The sequence below is a fragment of the Triticum urartu genome, chromosome 1 (genome assembly GCF_003073215.2).
Source record: "Triticum urartu cultivar G1812 chromosome 1, Tu2.1, whole genome shotgun sequence".
Classification (NCBI taxonomy): domain Eukaryota; kingdom Viridiplantae; phylum Streptophyta; class Magnoliopsida; order Poales; family Poaceae; genus Triticum; species Triticum urartu.
In genome coordinates this window covers 368156684-368164506 of record NC_053022.1, presented here as the reverse complement: position 1 = coordinate 368164506, position 7823 = coordinate 368156684, and positions in this window count along the sequence as shown.

Here is a 7823-nt window from a genome sequence, read left to right as displayed (position 1 = left end):
ACACACCCAATGAAAATGGTTCATTGGATCTCGATCGTAGTGATACACATATTCATAATATTGAAACCAAAAGATGCAAAGTTAATAATGATAGTGCAACTTATTTGTGGCACTGCCGTTTAGGTCATATTGGTATAAAGCGCATAAAGAAACTCCATGCTGATGGACTTTTGGAATCACTTGATTATGAATCAGTTGATGCTTGCGAACCATGCCTCATGGGCAAGATGACTAAGACTCCGTTCTCCGGAACAATGCAGCAAGCAACAGATTTGTTGGAAATCATGCATACTGATGTATGTGGTCCGATGAATATTGAAGCTCGCGGCAGGTATCATTATTTTCTGATCTTCACAGATGATTTGAGCAGATATGAGTATATCTACTTGATGAAACACAAGTCTGAAACATTTGAAAAGTTCAAAGAATTTCAGAGTGAAGTGGAGAATCATCGTAACAAAATAAAAGTTTCTACGATATGATCGCAGAAGTAAAATATTTGAGTTACGAGTTTGGCCTTCAGTTAAAACAATGTGAAATAGTTTCACTACTCACGCCACCTGGAACACCACAGTGTAATGGTGTGTCCAAACGTCGTAACCGTGCTTTATTAGATATGGTGCGATCTATGACGTCTCTTACTGATTTACCGCTATCGTTTTGGGGTTATGCATTAGAGACAGCTACATTCACGTTAAATAGGGCACCATCTAAATCCGTTGAGACGACACCGTATGAACTATGGTTTAGCAAGAAACCTAAGCTGTCGTTTCTTAAAGTTTGAGGTTGCAATGCTTATGTGAAAAAGTTTCAACCTGATAAGCTCAAACCCAAATCGGAGAAGTGCGTCTTCATAGGATACCCAAAAGAAAATGTTGGGTACACCTTATGTCACAGATCCGAAGGCAAGATATTCGTTGCTGAGAATGGATCCTTTCTAGAGAAGGAGTTTCTCTCGAAAGAAGTGAGTGGGAGGAAAGTAGAACTTGATGAGGTAACTGTACCTGCTCCCTTATTGGAAAGTAGTTCATCATAGAAATCTGTTCCTGTGACTACTACACCAATTAGTGAGGAAGCTAATGATGATGATCATGTAACTTCAGATCAAGTTACTACCGAACCTCGTAGGTAAACCAGAGTGATATCCGCATCAGAGTGGTACGGTAATCCTGTTCTAGAGGTCATGTTACTTGACCATGACGAGCCTACGAACTATGAGGAAGCGATGATGAGCCCAAATTCCGCGAAATGGCTTGAGGCCATGAAATCTGAGATGAGATCCATGTATGAGAACAAAGTATGGACTTTGATTGACTTGCCCATTGATCGGTGAGCCATTGATACTAAATGGATCTTCAAGAAGAAGACGGACGCTGATAGTAGTGTCACTATCTACAAAGCTAGAATTGTCGAAAAAAGGTTTTTGACAAGTTCAAGGTATTGACTACGATGAGAGTTTCTCACTCGTATCTATGCTTAAGTCTGTCCGAATCATGTTAGCAATTGCCGCATTTTATGAAATCTGGCAAATGGATAAACAAAACTGCATTCCTTAATGGATTTATTAAAGAAGAGTTGTATATGATGCAACCAGAAGGTTTTGTCAATCCTAAAGGTGCTAACAAAATATGCAAGCTCCAGCGATCCATCTATGGACTGGTGCAAGCATCTCGGAGTTGGAATATATGCTTTGATAAGTTGATCAAAGCATATAGTTTTATACAGACTTGCAGTGAAGCCTGTATTTACAAGAAAGTGAGTGGGAGCACTACAGCATTTCTGATAAGTATATGTGAATGACATATTGTTGATCAGAAATAATGTGGAACTATTCTGCAAAGCATAAAGGAGTGTTTGAAAGGAGTTTTTCAAAGAAAGACCTCGGTGAAGCTGCTTACATATTGAGCATCAAGATCTATAGAGATAGATCAAGATGCTTGATAAGTTTTTTCAATGAGTACATACCTTGACAAGATTTTGAAGTAGTTCAAAATGGAACAGTCAAAGAAGGAGTTCTTACCTATGTTACAAGGTGTGAAGTTGATTAAGACTCAAAAACCGACCACGGCAGAAGATAGAGAGAGAATGAAAGTCATTCCCTATGCCTCAGCCATAGGTTCTATAAAGTATGCCATGCTGTGTACCAGACCTATTGTATACCTTGCCCTGAGTTTGGCAAATGAGTAAAATAGTGATCTAGGAGTAGATCACTAGACATTGGTCAAAATTATCCTTAGTGGAATAAGGATATGTTTCTCGATTATGGAAGTGACAAAAGGTTCCTCGTAAAGGGTTACGTTGATGCAAATTTTGACACTGATCCAGATGACTCTAAATATCAATCTGGATACATATTGAAAGTGGGATCAATTAGCTAGAGTAGCTCTGTTCAGAGCATTGTTGACATAAAAATTTGCAAAATACTTACGGATCTGAATGTGGCAGACCCGTTGACTAAACTTCTCTCACAAGCAAAACATGATCACACCTCAGTACTCTTTGGGTGTTAATCACATAGTGATGTGAACTAGATTATTGACTCTAGTAAACCCTTTGGGTGTTGGTCACATGTCGATGTGAACTATGGGTGTTAATCACATGGTGATGTGAACTATTGGTATTAAATCACATGGCGATGTGAACTAGATTATTGACTCTAGTGCAAGTGGGAGACTGAAGGAAATATGCCCTAGAGGCAATAATAAAGTTATTATTTATTTCCTTATATCATGATAAATGTTTATTATTCATGCTAGAATTGTATTAACCGGAAACATAATACATGTGTGAATACATAGACAAACAGAGTGTCACTAGTATGCCTCTACTTGACTAGCTCGTTGATCAAAGATGGTTATGTTTCCTAACCATAGATAGGAGTTTTCATTTGATTAATGGGGTCACATCATTAGAGAATGATGTGATTGACTTGACCCATTCCGTTAGCATAGCACTTGATCGTTTAGTTTGTTGCTATTGCTTTCTTCATGACTTATACATGTTCCTATGACTATGAGATTATGCAACTCCCGTTTACCGGAGGAACACTTTGTGTGCTACCAAACGTCACAACGTAACTGGGTGATTATAAAGGTGCTCTACAGGTGTCTCTGAAGGTACCTGTTGGGTTGGCGTATTTCGAGATTAGGATTTGTCACTCCGATTGTCGGAGAGGTATCTCTGGGCCCACTCGGTAGTGCACATCACTATAAGCCTTGCAAGCATTGCAACTAATAAGTTAGTTGCGGGATGATGTGTTACGGAACGAGTAAAGAGACTTGAAGGTAACAAGATTGAACTAGGTATTGAGATACCGACGATCGAATCTCGGGCAAGTAACATACCGATGACAAAGGGAACAACGTATGTTGTTATGCAGTTTGACCGATAAAGATCTTCGTAGAATATGTAGGAGCCAATATGAGCATCCAGGTTCCGCTATTGGTTATTGACAGGAGAGTGTCTCGGTCATGTCTACATAGTTCTCGAACCCGTAGGGTCCGCATGTTTAAAGTTCGATGACGGTTACATTATGAGTTTATGTGTTTTGATGTACCGAAGGAGTTCGGAGTCCCGGATGAGATCGGGGACATGACGAGGAGTCTCGAAATGGTCGAGACGTAAAGATCGATATATTGGACGACTATATTCAGACATCGGAAAGGTTTCGAGTGATTCAGGTATTTTTGGGAGTACCGGGGAGTTACGGGAATTCGTATTGGGCCTTAATGGGTCATACGGGAAAGGAGAGAAAGGCCTCAAAGGGTGGCCGCACCCCTCCCCATGGGCTGGTCCGAATTGGACTAGGGAGGGGGGCGCCCCCTTCCTTCCTTCTCCTTTTCTCTTCCCTTTCCTTCCCTCCAACTCCTACTACATGGAAGGGCTCCTAGTTCTACTAGGAAAGGGGGAATCCTACTCCCGGTGGGAGTAGGACTCCCCTAGGGCGCGCCATAGAGGGGGCCGGCCCTCCACTCCTCCACTCCTTTATATACGGGGGCAGGGGGCACCCCAAAGACACACAAGTTGATCAAGTTGATCGTCTCTTAGCCGTGTGCGGTGCCCCCCTCCACCATAATCCACCTCGATCATATCGTAGCGGTGCTTAGGCGAAGCCCTGCGTCGGTAGAACATCATCATCGTCACCACACCGTCGTGCTGACGAAACTCTCCCTCGACACTTGGCTGGATCGGAGTTCGAGGGACGTCATCGAGTTGAACGTGTGCAGAACTCGGAGGTGTCGTGTGTTCGGTACTTGATCGGTCGGATCGTGAAGACGTACGACTACATCAACCGCGTTGTGCTAACGCTTCCGCTTTCGGTCTACGAGGGTACGTGGACAACACTCTTCCCTCTCGTTGCTATGCATCATCATGATCTTGCGTGTGCGTAGGAAATTTTTTGAAATTACTACGTTCCCCGACATTGAGAACGTCGGTTAAATCCTCGACGGTGGCCACTAGGTGGTTGGTGGGCGGGTTCTAAATTTCCCTAGTATCATCTTTACATCTGATGTGGTCGTAAACCGAGGATGAGATTGCGAGATTTTGAATCCGGTTCAACATCTCATTTATCTGTGAAAGGTCCTCTGTATCCATGTCCTGGCTGAAAGTCGGACTGATATGAAATATGATGTGTGGGTTGCTTAACACGACACTAGAGTCTTGGTCGGCCGAGTTTAACTCATGGTCGGCTGCCGGGGAGATCGGATCCGAATCTAATATCGGTTCCGAGCGCGGATTTGACTCGAGGTCAAGATCTGGTGAGATCATGGTTGGGTATGTGCTTAAAGTCATGTATGTTGCCGTGATGGATAGATCCGCACTCGGAGCAGACTCTAGGAAGAGATCCACTCCGAGGATTTGGTCAGTGGTCGGCCCCGAGGTCGGAGCCGCGGTGTTCGAGAGGTTCCCGAGTCGATCCGGCATCCAGCTGGAAGGGCGAGTCGCCACGGGAGTCGGCGATGTACTCTAGGCTTCTGAACATGATTACGTGGTTCGGGACAAAGATTTCGACGCGATCGAGGCGGCCGACTAGATTGGTATGCAGGACAACGCTGGCGAAGGCGAAGAGCTGGTCGGGGACGAGGATGTTACCACAACCGATGTCACAGTTGATCTGCAGGCGAGCCATCAATCCTTTTTTATTGCACAATGGGGCTCTCAATGAAAGCACCAATGTCGGTGTTAAACCCGCCAGCCCTTGGGCAGGGGCCCCTGAGCTGTGGATCTCGGATCGATGGGTAACAGGAGACGGAGGGGGCAGTATTTACCCAGATTCGAGCCCTCTCAAAGAGGTAAAACCCTGCGTCCTGCTTTGATTGTATTGATGATAATGTATCGAGTACATGCTTGAGCTACCTCGAGGTCGTATGTTGTGTTCTAACCCTAAGGTGGGCAATGATGAATCCCCCTCTACGAACTAAAAAACCCAGCTTATATAGGCACCGGGGTTATCTAGGGTTACATACGGTCGGTTGCTAGCTATAGAAATGCACGCTAACTATCGAAGCAATCCTTGGGGTACACGCTAAGTCTTCGGCAAAGTCCATCTCCACCACGCTAGGGTTCGAGGCCTCCGGAGTCCTTCCTTATGCAATCAGTGGGCCATAAGCTCCGCCCATGGACTATGGGCCAACTAGGTTGGTACCCCCTAGCCCAGGACACCGTCACCTGGCATATATGGAAGATTTTAAGGACAATAATTGGGCCAAGGGCAAATTAATCCGGGCTGAGAAACATTTCAGGCTACAAATGCAAGCGGCTGAGCACTCGTCCTTACCGAGACGGATCTCGGTCTCGCCTCTAGGCAAGGAGTAGGCCAACCAAGTATTGTAACGCATGTGGCTTGAATTTTTACTTACTGTTTTTTACCGTTAGCATAGTTTATCGTTGGTTTTCTACAGGGTTTTCTCTCTTCTTTTTACTTTTTCAGTTTTTTTGTTTCATTTAAATAAAATCTCAAATTTTAACCCATGTCTACATTTTTCCTACAAATTGTACATTTTGTTATACATTGGGAACATATTTTCTACATGTTTAACATTTTTTACAATACTTGATCAATTATTTTCAAATATATGTTTTGATGTCAACTTTTTCCATACACATTGCACATTTTTCGTACACATCTAATATATTTTTATACATCTTTAACATTTTTTTCAAAGCCATGTCTTTGGACATTTTTTATAATGTGTGTTAAAAAAAATTCAAATAAACGTTGAAACCCAATTTTGAACAATACAGATCATTCCTTTTCAACTATGCAGTTCTTCTACATTGTATATAATAATTTGTAAATGTCGGAAACATCTTTTGTAACAAGTGAACATTTTTTAAAATGGAACATACAATCTTTCTAATGGTACGAACCATTTTTAAAAAAATTCAAGAACATTTCGTGTACAATGTATAAACATTTTTTTTATTTTACATATATTTTTCTTAAACGCGGGAACATTTGTTAAAAAGATACGACCATTTTTGTAATGCTAAGAATATTTTTTCAAAACTAAGCTAACAAAGAAATTACACCGTGTTAACATTTTTAAAATTCATGTTCTTTAATTTTTAAATTTCGGAATATTCGTATTTAGAATATCTCTGTCAAAAATCTGAACAAAATAAAAAAGTAAAACGAACTAACCAACAAAGGGCTAATTCGGCCGGGCAATAAAATAGTAGCGACGGGTGGGCACATTGACTCACCCGCTAGGCCGGCCCACGAGGGAACAGCCAGCGGTGAAAAATAACAAAAAAAAAATGCGGCCCACCGTTTTTGTTCTCATTTTTTCATTTTTACTTGATTTTTAAAATAAAATTTGGGCTGTATGAAACTTCTGAATTAAAAAACCATGAATTTGAATGTTTCCAAATTTAGGTTTTTAATTTCGTTTGAAAATTTGGGCTTTTTTGTTTTCCTTTTTTGAAAAACAGAATGCTCATAAATTCAGAAAATGTTCACGATTTTGAAAAATGTTTGCATATTAAAAAACTGTCCCTGAATTCATTTTTTGACCAAATTATTCAAAAAAGTTTCATGAATTAAAAATTGTTCTTTATTTGTAAAAGATTTGTGAATTCAGGAAATGTTTTCGAATTCCAAAAGATTCGTGAATTCATTTTTTTTTTTAGATTCGTGAACAGAGGGCTTTTGCTGGGGAGTTTACTTCCGTACGGCGGTACGCCACCCTGTGTTCGAGGCCCAATTTCGTGAACGTGGGCCATTACCGAAATTCAAAATGTAAAGTCTGTTGCATGTATTGCTAAAGGCCTAAAGGAATCTATTTCATGCACTCCAAATTCCTTGAGTCTTCTCAAAAGGGAAAAAAACAAAGGAATGGGATTGAAGCCGCCTGCCAGAACCAAACAAGCTGCTCTGCTTGCATTCAACTTTGCGCACATTTGGTGCAAGAACTGAGCAGTTTTACTTGGAATAATACCATCGGAAAGCTAAAGCCTAGCATATGATCTAACATAGGAGTGTAGTGTAGATACGGAGTAGCTCCTCCTCGTGGCACAGCGCGCTCGTGCTCCGTGAAGTTCTTCCCTGGGAGACACGACGCCTGCAAATGCAGGAGTACCGGTGAACAAACGACAACACGCACCCCACACGGCCGCAGATACAAAATGTCAACTCTTTTTAAAATCGAGCCGGCCAGCCAGAGCACGACTCACGAGCCAGCTGTTGGTTAACCCAAGAGAAATGCGAACCTCCTTGCGACGCATATGGTCAACTCAAACCAAATATTTTTATCAAAAAAAGAAAAAAAATGGAGAGACACACAAACACAAGACATCCTCTTATCTTGTGGCGTTAATGG